Genomic DNA, 16,305 nt, shown 5'->3' on the forward strand with positions numbered 1-16,305 from the left:
GCTTAAAAATGTGCTTATGTATTTTATTCTCCATTCTATAATCTGATCAACGTCTGGTTGGGAGAGCTCTTGTCTGTTCCACTCAGTGTCACTGGGGCAGCTTGAAGGCTGGGGGCAGAATCATGTAAAGGCTTAGTTACTCACAAGTGTGGAATTTTTCTGGGTGTTATTTGATACTTGAGCTGGTACTGTCATCCAATATCTATACGTGAACTCTCCCTATATCTTGGGCTTCTTCACATATGGGGTTCCAAAGGTAAGCTTCTAAGAGAATGCATAGTTGGAAGCTCTATTTCATTATATGCTCCTTGCCTCAGAAGCCACACAGCATCAATTTTGCAGCATCCTATTCTTTGAGGTAGTCACTATGGACTACACAGGTTTTAGGGGATGAGATATATATTCTATTAATAGAGGAGTGGCAACATTCTGGAAGAGCATTTGGGACCAAAAGTATTGATCCCACTATTCTTAGAACTAAAATCTGCCATGATCCACTTTTGGGTCACATGAATTCACATTTACTCCACATGAAAAATACACGAATTTCTTCCCCATCACCCATCTCCCAAGATTGAGGTCCAGGAAATTGTCATCTAAATCAGATGAAATTCTTTGGGTGTGGTTCCTCTTGATCTGTAGAACTGTGAACTAAAGAAGATTTTTCAAATATTTCACAAACCCCTGACAAGTAAAGATATGATAGATGGAGGATAATCATTAAATGTATTCACATTCAAAAAGGGAAAACTGATTAAATTTAGCCATCACTGGTCCATAACAATTCTGAAACACAGACAGGTGCATATTACCAGTTCCTTGGTTAGGGCTCAGCCCTACTACCTAGGGATTCTCCATAGCTCTTTGCCTTTTGGCTTCTTTCAACCCATTAACTTATCTTTCTTAGTCCATAAAATGTAGGCAATCTTTGCAGTTGAGTGGTTTTCTTTATCTGTTGTGTTTTGTGCTGTCTCTTCTATCCTTTTCAGTAGAAGGTGAGAAAAATTCCTTTAAACACTCTGTGGGTTTCTTATGAATCAACTTAAAATCCACCCCATTAAACAACTGAAGTATATCCAAATCCTATTGAGATAAGCCTCTTTCTAACTTGAACCCCCTTTAAGAATACCTACCTTAAGATTCCTAGAAACTCGATTGTTTTATAGAAGGAATCTGTGAAGCACCCCATAAGATCCTTGAAGGGCCTTTTGTCTGTTTGAAATGGTCTATAAGGCACTATTTTAAAACTTTATGAGGCCTTAACAAAAGGTTTTATATTTAGTCATGTTTTCCTGACAGCACCCTGGATTTGATCTCTACTCAGAAGCCATATCTTAATTTTAGCATCATTTGCCATCTGGAGAGACTGGGAATGAGAAACAGTTTTCTTTTCCAACCCAGCAAGTCTTGGAGACTTTATATATAACATTTCCTTCTTTAGCTCATATTCCTTCCTTATATTTTACTACAGGAAGCTAGAAGCAGATAGGAGGCAACGTGCTTTCAATCCTCTTTCTGCAAATCTTTTAAGCTCAGAAATAGGTATATTTTTCATTTCCTACCTTATTGCAGGACACATTGTTGCTAAACTGTCCATCACTACATAAAAGAGTCCCCTCTCCTCTAGCTTTCAATACTATTCTATTCTCTTAAAGTCCTCACCAACAACATTCTCATGGTCCATGAGGTTTCCTCTAATAGTCTCTTTGGCCCCTTTAAGATTTCAATAACCATCTTGTAAAGATGCTTTTCATTTCCACCTACCTTCTGGTCCTAAAGCTGCTACCACATGTATTAGGTTGAGTTTGGCTGCACTTATTTCCTGAAATCAAAATGTGTTCCAGGTACCTACAGCTGCCCATAAACCACCCTAAAATTTAATGGCCTAAAAGATTGATATTTATTTTGCTCAGAAATCCACAATTTGAGGAAGACCGTGGGTGATGCTTATCTCTGCTTAAATCAGCCTTATCAGGGACAACTCACTGACTGAGGACTGAATTCACATTTTGCCTCTGCTTCATGATGTGTTTAGGACCTTGGTTGGTAGAATTAAAACCTATGTATGACTCTCAGGATGGAGCCCAGAATCATCTGAAGGCCTCTTAACTCACATGCCTGATGGTTGACACTGGCTGTTGGCTGAGATCTTTACTGGGGCTGTTGGCCAGAGCACCTACACATGATCTTTCTATGTGTCCCGAGCTTCCAACCTGTGGCTGAATTCCAAGAGTGAACATTTTGGGGGAAATAGTGAGCCAGTATATGATGTATTGCCTTTTGTGACTTAGCCTCAGAAGGCACGTATGTCACTTTTGCCACATTCTTTTCATTGAGACAGTCATACAGGACCCATAAGATCAAGTGCAGGAGAAATATATTTCACAGATGGGGCAATAGCAAGTTTCTGGAAGAGCATGTCAGACTAAAAATATTATTGCCTCCATATTTAGAAAATACAGTCTACCTCAAAAGAGTTAAATGAACTCTTTGTCAAAACCTCAGGAAGCCACAGTTGAATGTGCCATGACTCTCTCCCTCTCAGAATGGCACCATCATTGAAGCTGTCATCATCGGAGTCTCTTGTTCTGCTGGTGTGCTACCTGAAAAATCCTTCTTTCCTGGACAGGAGGAATTGGAAGAGCATTTTATGTTTAAAAACATGCTCACACATAGCAGCTATAACAGCTGAGATCACTTAATAAATGGTGCTGAAGTAAAACAATAAATAAATAAATAAATAAATAAATAAATCACAAAAAACAAATGCTCAACACATGTCAGCTCCCTGCCTCAAGAAAAACATACATTTGTCTTCTATCCTCATCCACAGTAGTACCTTAACATAGGGTAAATTCATGGTCTTTAAAGATGCCTTAAATTGAATGAAAAATCTCATGAGTATATATGCATGTATAATTTTTCTTATGTGAAGAGAACCCATCAGATTCTTAAAATACTAGGAAAAATATGATTAAGAACTAATGCTATAGTATATATCATAGAGTACAATGCTTTAAAAATATATTATTAGAAAATGGACTTATTTCCTGTAATGCTGCAGGTCAATTGTGCTAGATTATTTTGGCCAGAGCACCTAGGTGACCAAGCCTTGGAGAAAGTAATGAAGCAAAATTATTTTCTGCTTCTAAATCAATTCTCATTATCGACTGCTTTTTGAGTACAAAGAGTAGAAAATGGAAAAATACACACAATCAGGAAAAGAAGAAAAAGTAATAGTTATAAAGGGGAGCATTAGTGCCATATTAGGAAGCATGTTCATCACCTAGCACTCCAATCCCAACTATTCCAGAGGAGAAAGAAAAAGTAACTGTTAGAAATAAGATAGAAGTGTCAAAAATATGCATAATTACCTACATTCATTTAGAATAATAATGATTTTGTTCTAGAGTTTTGTAAAAATTGTAAAATTCATAGAGAACTAACACTAAAGATACAAGTAATTTAGATGCCATACAAAATATTATGTTCATACTATGCCTATAATGAAACTTAACATTTCAGGAGCAATTTTGGAGATTTTGCACTGCTAAGAAGTAATCCATCCCTCAAAAGCTATTATTCAACATCTCCCACCATCTGTCTATACCAGCGATTTTGGACAAGTGTGACACAAGAATTTTTAAAACATTCAGTACCTGACTATTTAGTCAGGGGCACTGACCTCTTTTCCCTTAGATTGTCAAATCAAAAAATTACAACAGCCAACACAACAATAGGATCTGGTGTGAATGCCCTATATTGAACCATAAAGATATAGGTCAGAGTGGAGTTGCATCTTATTGGCCACACCACATAATAAGGTTGCATCTGATTAGTTAATTCTTGGTACCTGAAATCTTTATATAGAAGTATAGACACCTGATTTTTTTTTTAAAGTAACTTTGGAACAAAAAAGGTAGCTAATTACCATTATTGTTATTATTTTGTTATTGTTGTAAATCAATCAAAATTATACCTATTTTTTGCCAGGTAGGCAAAAAATATTTTTTTGGTGTGCCACAGAATTTTAGTAATTAGTTTATGTGTGCCATTAGATGAAAAAGGTTGAAAATCACTGGTCTATACCAGTTCCTCAGTATGAGCAAATGATTTTGAAGCTCTTCTGATCTTTTTCTCATTGCCTGTTTCCCTGTAAAGAGTTTCAAGGAAAATACATGGAACGTTTTACATTATTAGTAAATTATAATGAGTTAAATGTGTCCAATATTTTATTTTAGGTACTTGTGCTAATGCATTCAACTTGATTGAGTCTTAGAGACCTAGTACATAAATAGCCAAGTTTTTTGATGAATAGTTGGAAAAACAAATATAGTGTAGTAAAAGCTTTAACAATAAAAACAAATTTTGTTTCCATCCATAACAGACTCTCAATACAATAATTGTCCTCCTGCCATAAATAGTTAAAAATCTGAAATAAACAAAATATATGTGCAATGCTGCAGGTTAAGTGTGAAATAGATATGTGAAATATACATGAGATGTTATACATTTTATATTACATATAACGTTAGATAGATAGATGATAGATGATAGATAGATAGATAGATAGATAGATAGATAGATAGATAGATAGATAGATAGATAGATGATAGGTAGATAGATGATAAATAGATAGATGATAATCTCCAGACATACAACCATAGGAAACACAGGAGTATAATTCCTAAAACAAGGAAAATATATGAAACAAGCATCCCTCCATTGGTCCAGAATCTTTTCTTGGAAGCACTTCCTGGAGGATTGTAAGACAAAAGGAGGAACCAAGGTAAGCATGGTAGTCTTAGTGAGTTGCGGAGACAGAGATTGGGATTGCGAAAGCTAAGATAACTCATATTTGCATAACAGGAGCAAGTTTTACAGAGAAATGACTCCAAAGTTTGTGTGGAGGTACCTTTGAGTCTTTTGCTAAATGCTAAGTAGTGTTACTTAGGTGAATCTTTATGAAACAAGATAAAGAACAATTTTTGAGTAGCTGTAAACTGGAAAATTCCCAGAGTTCTCACAGGACTAGGAGATGTTTGAGTACTGACCAGGCAGAGTGGAGAGAGCTCATTAAAATCTGGGGTGTTCAGCTGAAATCTCATGAAGGCCATCTTATCTAATAAAAGAGTAATATGCAAATTAACCATCACTCTGCTACACCCACAAGCCATGCCCACCAGCCAATCAGAGCAAGTATGCAAATTAACCCCAACCAAAATGGCTGCGGCCACAGAGAGCAGGAGGGAGGCTTGGGTTTTTTTGGCAATGGAGGAAGCCAAGTTTTCCACACACCCTGGCGGGCCCAGGCCTCCACTCAAAGGTACAAAGTTTCAATTATAGAAGGTAAATAAATTCCAACAGAAATGGCAGCAGCCACGGAGCTGGAAGAGCAGGAGGCTAGGGTTGCCCCCGGAGATGGAGGAAGCCAAGCTTCTGCAGCCCTGGCCGGCCTAGGCCTCCACTCCAGGCTACAAAGTTTCAATTATAGAAGATAAATAAATTCCAACAGAAATGGCTGCCACCACGGAGCGAGCAGGAGGCTTGGCTCCGCTCCAGGCTACAAAGTTTCAATTGTAGAAGATAAATAAATTCCAGATACCAGGGTCTCCGCTTGGGTCACCGGGGGGCGTGGCTGGCCTGCAAACCACCATAGGTCCCTCGCCCAGGCTGCCCCATTCCCAAGGGAACCCCCACCTGATCGAGGACACCCTTCAGAGCAAACCAGCTGCCCCCCACCCATGCACCAGGCCTCTGTCCTATCTAATAAAAGAGTAATATGCAGATTGACCAACATTCCAACACCAAGATGGCTGCCCCCATGTGGTCAAAGATCCTGCCCCCATGTGAACACAAGATGGCCGCCACAAGATGGCCAGCAGGGGAGGGCAGTTGGGAGGAACCAGGCCTGCAAGGGAGGGCAGTTGTGGGCAATCAAGCAAGCAGGGGAGGGCAGTTGGGAGGCACCAGGCCTATAAGGGAGGGCAGTTGAGAGGGACCAGGCCGGCAAGGGAGGGAAGTTGGGGGCAAACTGGATGGCAGGGGAGCAGTTATACATTAATTAGGCTGGCATGGGAGTGGTTAGGGGGTGATCAGGCTGGCAGGAAGAAGTGGTTAGGGGCAATCAGGAAGGCAGGCAGGCGAGCAGTTGGGAGCCAGCAGTCCTGGATTGTGAGAGCGATGTCCGACTGCCCATTTATTATACATATATAAAAGTAAATTGTATAATAAATGGGCAGTCGGACATCCCTTGAGGGGTCCCAGATTGGAGAGGGTGCAGTGGCAGCAGCAGAAGTGTGATGGGGGTGTCACCTTCCCCTGATCACCAGGTCGCCTCCCACCCCTGAGGGCTCCTGGACTGTGAGAGGGGGCAGGCCGGGCTGAGGGACCCCCCCTCCAGTGCATGAATTTTCATGCACCGGGCCTCTAGTTTAAAATATAATTGACAGTTTATGGTAAAATTAAATCAATATTTTGTGAAATTACACATATATAAAAGTAAATTATATAATAAATGGGCAGTTAGACATCCCTTGAGGGGTCCCAGATTGGAGAGGGTGCAGGCTGGGCTGAGGGACTTCCCCCACCCCCACCCCCTGTGCACAAATTTCGTGCACCAGGCCTCTAGTACTTTATAATGTGATTAAATTAGCCCTAGAGTTGGGCTGCTTAGGCCTACCCTAACAAAGTTTTAAAAATAAGACTTGGAATGATAAAACTATTCTTCAAGCCACTTAAATGGCTTCTAAATCTAACTTTAACACTCCAGAAAGGATGACAAATAAGATCCAGACACTTAATAAGGTAATCTACAATGTCCACTATCTAATAAAAGATTATTAGTCATGCAAATAAGAAGTAAAATACAATCTATAAACAAGAGAAAAAGGAATTAAAAGAAAAAGACCTAGAGGAATGCAAAAGGAATCCAAATGATACTTCTAGAACTAAAAAATACAATATTTGAAGTAAAAACTTCAGTATAAGCGTATATCAGGAGATTGAAAAATGCAAAAGAAAGGAGTAATGAACTTGAAGTCATAATCTAGATGAATCAAATTGAAGCACAGAGAGAAAAGAAGTATACAAAATGGATAAAATCTCAGTTACCAATATAACACTATCAAGTTGTCTAATATACATGTATTTAAAGCCCCTTTAAAAGAGAAGATAGTGCATGGGGTAGAAAAAAATCTGAAAAAAATGTTAAGGGCCAGAGAAAATATCCACATTTGATGAAAACTATACAAACACCAATCCAAGAAGTTCAATAAAAACAAAAGTAAAATAATAACAAAGAAAATCACTAGGTCCATCATAATCAGATGGCTAAAAACCTGTGAAAAGGGAAAATCTTAGGAGGGTGCAATACAAGCAAAGGAAGATGTGAATTACCATTGACCTGATCAGAAATAATACAAGCTAGAAGATGATGAAACAACACCTTTAAAGGGTTGACAAAAAACAAAAACTTGTTAATTTAGAATTCTATGTCCAGTAAAACTATTCTTCAAAAATGAAAGTATTTTCATATTAACAAAAGCTGAGAAAATTGAGTACTGTATAAGTGTGGGAAGCCACTGCTTGCTGATACTGTCATGACAGTGCACAAAGGAATGTGGAAGGCCGATGGACCTTGGGCGTTAGCAGGGCTGACACTAAGCACCAATTGTTAATGTTGAGATAAGTGGTGGCTCAAGGCAATTCCCTAACCTGATAATTCTTTTACTGTTTACCAAACTTTACCTTTGATATGCCTGTATGCATTGTTAAAGAGAAAATGTATATTCAAGTAAATAAATAGCAGACCAGGCCAGAAGTCTGTGTGTCTCTTCAAGAAAGAGACTCCACCTGACCCCCAATGCCTTCTAAATTCATATTTCTTGTATAGCATTTTCATTTGTGCATTGGCCCCTCCTTCAGATCCTGAACCCCACTGCAAAGGTTGTAGCATATAAGAAATATTAAAGGAAAATCTTCTGATCGAAGAAAACAGTATCAGATTTAAAACTCAAAAATACACAAATAAATAAAGAGCATTGTATACAGTAAATATAATGGGGGAATAGTCCTCATATAAAATGTTTAATTTAATTTAATCATCTTATCTAATAAAGAGAGAATATGCAAATTGACTGTAACATCGTCACAAAGATGGCAGTGCCCATAGCCACAGGATGGCGGTGCCCAGTCCCCTCAGCCCCACTGGAGTCCCACAGTCCCTTCAGCCCAGCCAGGGAAGCGGCAGGCACACAGTGCGGGCAGACCCACCCCCAGCCCCCAGCCACCCAGGGCCAGTCTGAGGCTTGCCTGCGCCTCGGATGGCAACTGCCCAGCCAAAGCCCGAGGTGCAGGCAAGCCTTGGATGGTGGCTGCCCAGCCACCCAGGGCTGGCCAAGGCGTGCGCTGCTGGCAGTGGCAGCAGCAGAAGTGTGATGGGGGTGTCGCCTTCCCCTGATCACCAGGTCGCCTCCCACCCCTGAGGGCTCCTGGACTGTGAGAGGGGGCAGGCCGGGCTGAGGGATCCCCCCTCCAGTGCATGAATTTTCATGCACCGGGCCTCTAGTTTAAAATATAATTGACAGTTTATGGTAAAATTAAATCAATATTTTGTGAAATTACACATATATAAAAGTAAATTGTATAATAACAAAAGCACAAAGGACAGGAGGGAGAAAATAAAAAGATATATCCTAAAATACTTATATTATATATAAGCTGACACAATAGTACTTGAAGGTAGGTTATGATAAGTTAATATTTATCATAAAAAAAATTCATATTGTAAACCCTAGAACAATCCCTAGGAAAAGAGATATCACTATTAAGTTATAGAGGAAATAGAATACTAAAAATACTGAACTCATCCAACATAAGAAAATAGCAAAAAGGTAACAACAGATGAAATACATGCAAAAAATAGCTTAAAAAGTCTACTAATGCCCTAGCTGGTTTGGCTCAGTGGGGAGAGTGTCAGTCTGTGGACCAAAAGGTCCCTGGTTGAATTCCAGTCAAGGGCATGCAGGAGGCAGCCCATCAATGATTCTCTCTCATCATTGATGTTTCTCTCTCTCTCTCCCTTCCTCTCTGAAATCAACAAAAATATATTTTTAAAAAGTCTACTAAGCCACTTGACTTTATTTATATTTATAGAACACAATACACAAAAACTACAGAATACATATATTTTCAAGTGCACACAGAAAGCCACTCACCAAGATAAAACATATTCAGGTCCATAAATCAAATCTCAATAAATAGAAGAAGACAGAAACCATTTTTAGTATGGACAACTCAGGACAAAACTATGAGTAGGTAGAACTAGATTTGGGCTCAGGATACTGATCCCAGTAGCCAGGACAACATATCTGCAAAGGGGAAATACTGCAAAACACTGGGAAGATACTCTTTTTTCCAGGAACCTATTGGTCAAAATATGTAAAACTTGCTCGTTCTTATCTGATAAGTGGAAAGAAGAAGAATGGGTTTTGCCCCTTCCTATTTATTTTTATTATTTAGAACCATCATATTTATTATTGAGAACAATTGCTAATGTTGTCTGAAAGAAAGAAAACATATAGGAGTGGAAATGAATTAAAACAGTGGTGGCATAAAGTTGGAGAGGAGAGATAGATATCCTAAGGAAGAAGAAACAGTACAACTTCATTTGGGGGTGGAACAAGAGGGATCATAGGCATGAGCATAGTTTAGTCTTGAAGGACATAAGTTAATGAGTTCATCTGACAAAATATTTGAATATATAAAGAACACTTACAACTAAATAATAAGAAAACAAACCAATAAAAAACAGGCAAAATATTTTAATATACCTCACAGTATATGAGTCAATATTCACAGGAAAAGAAGCTAAATATAATTAGCCATCACAAAAGTGGAATTAAAATAACAGTGATATACTACACATACCCACTAGAAAGGCTCAGATAAAAAAAAAATGGAGCAACTATTACTCTAATTGATGGCAAGAGTGTAAAAAGGTACAAATACTTTGGACAATAATTTCCCACTTACCATTTGACCTAGAAATTGCACTCCTACTTGTTTACTCAAGAGAAATGAAAATGTATAACCACAAAAGACCTCTACTAGTACTTGAATAGTTGTGGCAGATTTATTCAAAATAGCTTCAAACTGGAAAAATCCAACAAGTGAATGAAAAAACAAATTGTAACATGTTAGCACATTAGAATTTTATTCAGCAATATAGAAAAACAAGCTGCAGACACATCCAACAACATGAATAAATCTCAAAAACATTATCTAAGCAAAAGAAGTCAGACACAAACAAAAGTACATTTTGGCATTCCAGTCTGAAGTAACTATAATATATTCATGTGGATACATCAAGAAGCAATTGAAAATTAGGATTGGATCTTAGAAGAGAACTCAGAAACAAATATGTAGTTTTGTCAAAGACAAAACAGTGAATGAGGTCACCAAAAAGGGAGGTTTAGTATGAAGAGAGCCAAAGACAGAATCTTGGGTAAAGATTAGCATTTTAGGGACACGAAAAAAGGAAGGAAGGAAGGAAGGAAGGAAGGAAGGAAGGAAGGAAGGAAGGAAGGAAGGAAGGAAGGAAGGAAGGAAAAAAGGAAGGAAGGAAGGAAAAAAGGAAGGAAGGAAGGAAAAAAGGAAGAAAGGAAGGAAGGAAGGAAGGAAGGAAGGAAAAAGAAGGAAGGAAGGAAGGAAGGAAGGAAGGAAAAAAGGAAGGAAGGAAGGAAAAAAGGAAGGAAGGAAGGAAGGAAGGAAGGAAGGAAGGAAGGAAGGAAGGAAGGAAGGAAGGAAGGAAGGGAGGGAGGGAGGGAGGGAGGGAGAAAATAGGTGAAGAACACTGAGAAAAAGAAAGAGAATAAGGAAGAAAGCCAGAAGAAAGTAATATTTCAGAAATAAGAAAAGTAATTCTGGGAGAGGACATTCTGTGTCAAAAATCCTAGAGGGACTAAGTAAGAAAAGAGTAAAGTGCTCCTTGCACTAGGCTATATCATTCGTGAGTGTAGAGAAGTCAATGTTTAGAGGGGCAATGAGAGCAAAAGGTGAATTGTGGTGGATAGAAGAGTAAATGAGCGGGGAGGACATAGGGACAGAGAATGTACCCTACTTCCACAAAAGTTTATTCCAGAAAGGAAACAAGAAACAAAGAAATAACCACATCTGTGTATTTCTGAAATTCATCTTCCTACCTGTTTGTAAATTTGGCGTATTTAATAGTTACTTTGCAGCAAGTGGATTCTCAATAAGAGGTTCATAATATCACCCATGTGTTTCTGGTTTTTTGTTTTTTTAAAAAAAGCTGACTTAGAGAAAAGTGGATTTCATGAACTAGTTCATGTATTATGTAAAAGCAGTGATCCAGATTGCGTTATAGAATTGAAATGTGTTTTTGCAAAGTCTTGCTTTCGCTCTTGTGCAGAAAACTAAGCTGTATTTCCCTGTTCTGGTTCATTTATATCTCATGTGATTGTGTCACCTTGTGTTTCTCCATTTAAAAGTTAAAGGCAAACTCAGCAGTTCCTTTTTCTTAAAATGCTTCAGTAACCAACAGTTGCCACATTAAAAGCTTTAGCTGGAAGATTATAAAAATAGTCTAATGCTCCCTAGCAGGTAACTACTTTTGAACTGATTCTCCTTTCAGGGATGCAGTGAGGTCAAATCGACCGGCAAAAAAGGGACAGCAAAAGCTGGATGACATTCAAAGGGCACAAGTGCATTGTGTTTGGAATGTTTTGTGTAAATGTTAAATAGCACCCACATTGAACCACCTGCTTCTTGTTTAGAAGAGTTCAAATGAACAATTTCAAGCACAATTGAGTAACACTCAAAAGAAAATCAAGTGTAATTTCCTAAGTTGCTGAAGCAAGGGTTCCTCTATGAAATCACCATTAGTATTTCTAAATCCAATTTGATTATATTTAAGATTTACTGCGCACAGTTCAATGGCACTGGGAATTTCTTCAGGCGGAGATGGAATTACAAGGTAGACCTTTTTAAACGATTTTTTTTTCTCCATGTGTGTGCTTTAAAAATCCCTGGGTCATGTCTTTAATAATCTTTCATTTCTTTTTTCTCTTTCTTGTGAACATATTTTGCTTTGCTTTTGAGACACACTAGAATGTAGGGGGGAAGCACCATAGAAAGACACCTACTTCACACCAACTGTACAGCTCATCTTGAAATTCCTTACCTGCTATCTATCTCCAAATATTCACCAATTAGCGGGGAGAAGTAAGGGTAGACTCTTCAGGGTTCTTTCATAAATCTTCTAAGAGGGTAACTTGTACTGCCTTCATTAAACACCAAATTCACATTATCATTGCTACTGTAAAATCTTTAGTCTCCCTCAAAGCAAATCAAGTTCAAATGCTATCATCTGAACCTTATAAAAACCCTCCATTCTAGTCCTATAGGTTACTCACTGCCATGAGCATTCTTACATTTTTCTTACCAGGGACTTCCTTTCTGTCTACATAACACTTATAAAAATCTTTCCTAACCTACATCTTCAACTTGTTCATTTTCTTGAATCTTCCAACCTAACTCATACCCCAATATCTGTACTCACAATCAGCCTTAACAATTTATTTCCTATGACATGTCTTCCTAAATAGATTATCTTCTTAAATGCAGAAGCTTATTGTTAGCACCCCCGGCAATGATGGTTATACTATGCACTTAGTAGCAATGTTTGATAAAGATTTGTTGGCTAATATTTGAGGAGAAAATATTTTAATCTGTTTTAACAATATAAGTGATTATAATTACAATTTTGTTAGATATAGTGCTAACAAAAAATTCTCTATAGAAAAATGTTTCTCATTAAATAAATTTTAAAGAAAGTAGTCAAATAAAAGTTTTAATAACTATCCTTAACCATAGCATATGTATATTTCTTCTAAAAGTCAGATAGTGTTCTTTTTTTAATTAAATCTTTATTGTTGAAAGTATTATATATGTCCCTCTATTTCACCCATTGACCCCTTCAATTCTTATTCTTTTAAGTATTCTTAAAAATCTCACTTTAGGACACCCCATAAAACAGCCTGGACTTAGTGATTCCCTCAATCTCTAGGAGTCATCCTAAGGGGACAAAAGTAACTTCAATTTCAACTTCACTCATAGGTAAACTATGTCAACAATGTGATGTTCACCAACTTCTGCACTTTAGTGTTAAAAAATCAAAACCTGAAAAGTTACTACAACTGAAGGAAGAAAACACTACTCGTGGTACTGCTGAATCTACAGCATTTGTTTTATTTCATGCATAAATTTCACAATCTAGATTGATGTGAAATAAATATTTCTCCTTTCCCTACAACCCCAAGAAGAAGCTAAATGAAGCCAGATGACTAAAAGAAGCTAAATGACCTCATGACTGTTGAGCAAGAATATCTGGCTTGTGAATCTGGTTAGTACCCACTTAATGCAGATTATGAGAACATAATAACAGAACTGCCCCCAAATGGGGGTTGGAGGTGGGAGGAAAGAACTTAAGAACCCATACCAAAAGTAAAACCAACACTGTGTTCTGCCTCTCTCATGCTAAGTCCCATGGGGCTGGCGGGGAGGGAGGGCATCATTGTAGGGTTGAAAATATAAACCGAACAACCTAATTTTCTCATAATGTTATTCTGGAAAAGCCACTATGAATTTGGCTAAGCTATTCTTGGTTGGGTTTATAAATATCTCTTAGGGTTTATTACAGACTTTTGTGGGGAGAGGTGGTGGGCCATGAGTAGCACAGTGTATTTTTCACTGTGCAAAACTCCCAATTCTAGTGCTCAAGGATTTAGTCACTGTGATAATATATACTAAAAGATATATGATATAAATAGTTAATGCAAAGTGCTATAAAGGAAAATAAAGCAGATTAATGGATAGTGAATGACAAAGGGTGCTACTCTATCTAGTAAGGGTGACAAGAGATACTATACAAATATCCAGAGGAAGAATAGTCCAGGCCAAGGAAAATAGAGCAAATCCCCTGGGACAGGCACATGCATGGCAAGTTTAGTGACAGAAAGAAGCAGGAAAACAGTTGGGGCTGGAGGTAGGGGGATACCGGAAATGAAGGCAGAGAGGTGGTCAGGTTCCCTGTGCCTAAGGCACTGGTAGACCATGTGATTATTTAGAGATTTAAGTGTTCAAGAAGCTATTTTAGGCTTGAGAGCAGACCAACCCAGGAGTCTTTGAATAAATGCTTAAATACATGCAAAGAATGGTTACTATTCAAGAAAAATCAAAGACTATTATCCTATGTGCCCTGTAGAGAAGGGGCTGTTGAAGAAGAAAGTGTCTCTGCCAGAAAGGAAGGAAGCAAAGTTCAAGGGCCAACATTTCAATTTCCAAAACCCCCTCCATATAATGCATTCATATGTAAACATAATTTTTAAATAATAGAACATAATTTCATAGAAACCAAAAGATGACACATTTTCATTTTATTTAAAATAGAGCTCTATATGATTCACAGAAACAAGTGCAAGGAGTGCTTAATTTATTATCTTTGCCACTTTACAAAACAATACATTTTCAGAAAATGCATACATAAAAATATAACATTTAGGCCAATAAGTATTTACATCAGGAAGCAGCTAAAAGTTATATTTAAAAAGCTTTAAAATAAATACTTTATGACTTGCTGTTAGTAAAGCTAAACATTTTGGTATGAAGACTATCACTGAGTTCTTACTAAATTTAAAATAATATTTCTAAACAAAAATAATAGTATAATATTTTATATGTACTATAAAATGCATATTTCCACAGACTAGAAATCAATGAAACACCTGAATATCATTCATTTCTCTTTGGAATTTGAAATTCTCTTCAGCTTCAACAATTAATTGCAACTATTAAAATTGCTACCTGCATACTTTTTGCTACCATTTATTGCCCAATTTTCATTTCAAGACCGATTTCTTCATATTCCTTATATACATTCACTTGGGCCTATCGAAAGATACTATATGTTACACACTTAAGAACATCAGCTAGCTTACAATAAGTCTTTACAACAGTGCTTTTTTTTTTTTCACAGTAGTTCAAGAGTTCAAGGCATGTTTCACAATGTCAAACTGCAATGGTTTTGACATTTGTAATGTGCTCTCAGGTACAAGAAAAGTCACACTACCAAAAGTATAATTAGTATTAGTACTTTGAAAGGCAATCCAAAATCCCTCTTTTTCTGAGATCTGAATCTCATTTTCTGTTTTTAGGACATTTTAAAACCCGAAACGCAGATTAAGTTTGAATAATTTTCTCCAGTCTAGGATCAAAAGAGTAGAAGAGCTTGACACTAGTCATTGTGGAAATGAACTGGAATTTTTAATATTTTGGCTCAGATGTCCTTACTTTATATAAAGGCAAAAAATAGTTGGATTATTTTTAAAAATTCTAATTACTTGTATTTAGCCTACTGGAGGAAATGGAGACATTGGTAAATCTCATTCTATACCTGCATTAATCAGAACTTAGGCATGTAATTGCCCCTTTATAGGCAAAGTCAATGAATATGTTTGCACATGGAATGAAAACTCAGAGATACCAAAATTAGGGTCCATGTGTTTTGGTGCAGAATGTCTGAGTTGAAAATTTTAATCAACAGGGTAAATCATACACTCTCTTTTGCTGTCTTGGGAATATTATGATGAAAATCTAATGTCTTTTTTCCCTCTCAGTTCTCTATTGGGTTTGCAGATGCCAAAATCACTTTGAAATTTTAATTCTCATTTTCTGAAGATGTATAAGCAGAGCCCTTTTCTGGAAAATAGAAAACTACTTCTGCATTGAGGAGCCAGTTACAGGTTGGATTTTAGCCCCTATCTGCCCCTGAGAGTGTGTGTGCAGAGCACACAGGCCCAGTTGGATCCGGTGGCACTCGGTATAGGCTAATTTCCCAATACACTCAGATTCATAGTGGCTTTTTTACCGTTCAGGTAGGTGCATGTAACCCAGGGTAAGCATCTTGCAGTCAGAACTATTAGATCTGGAGAGAAAAACTGTGTGTAGGATAACATGGACCAATAATAAGAAAATATAGTCATATCTGACAATATTAAAATCTAGGATGAGATACTCTCCCAACTAAATTAAGAAGTACCCTGACAGCCCTCATTAGAGAAATATTAAAATGGGAATTATTACCTAATTTCAATATAATATTGTATTTAAACCATATGGTATAATAGCTTAATTTTAAAAGATGGCCAAAGCAAAATAAGCAGTAGTATGCAGAAATAACATTAGCAATCACATTATGGGACATACATTTCACATTCTCTGCTC

This window comes from Eptesicus fuscus, chromosome 11, assembly GCF_027574615.1.
Source record: "Eptesicus fuscus isolate TK198812 chromosome 11, DD_ASM_mEF_20220401, whole genome shotgun sequence".
Taxonomy (NCBI): domain Eukaryota; kingdom Metazoa; phylum Chordata; class Mammalia; order Chiroptera; family Vespertilionidae; genus Eptesicus; species Eptesicus fuscus.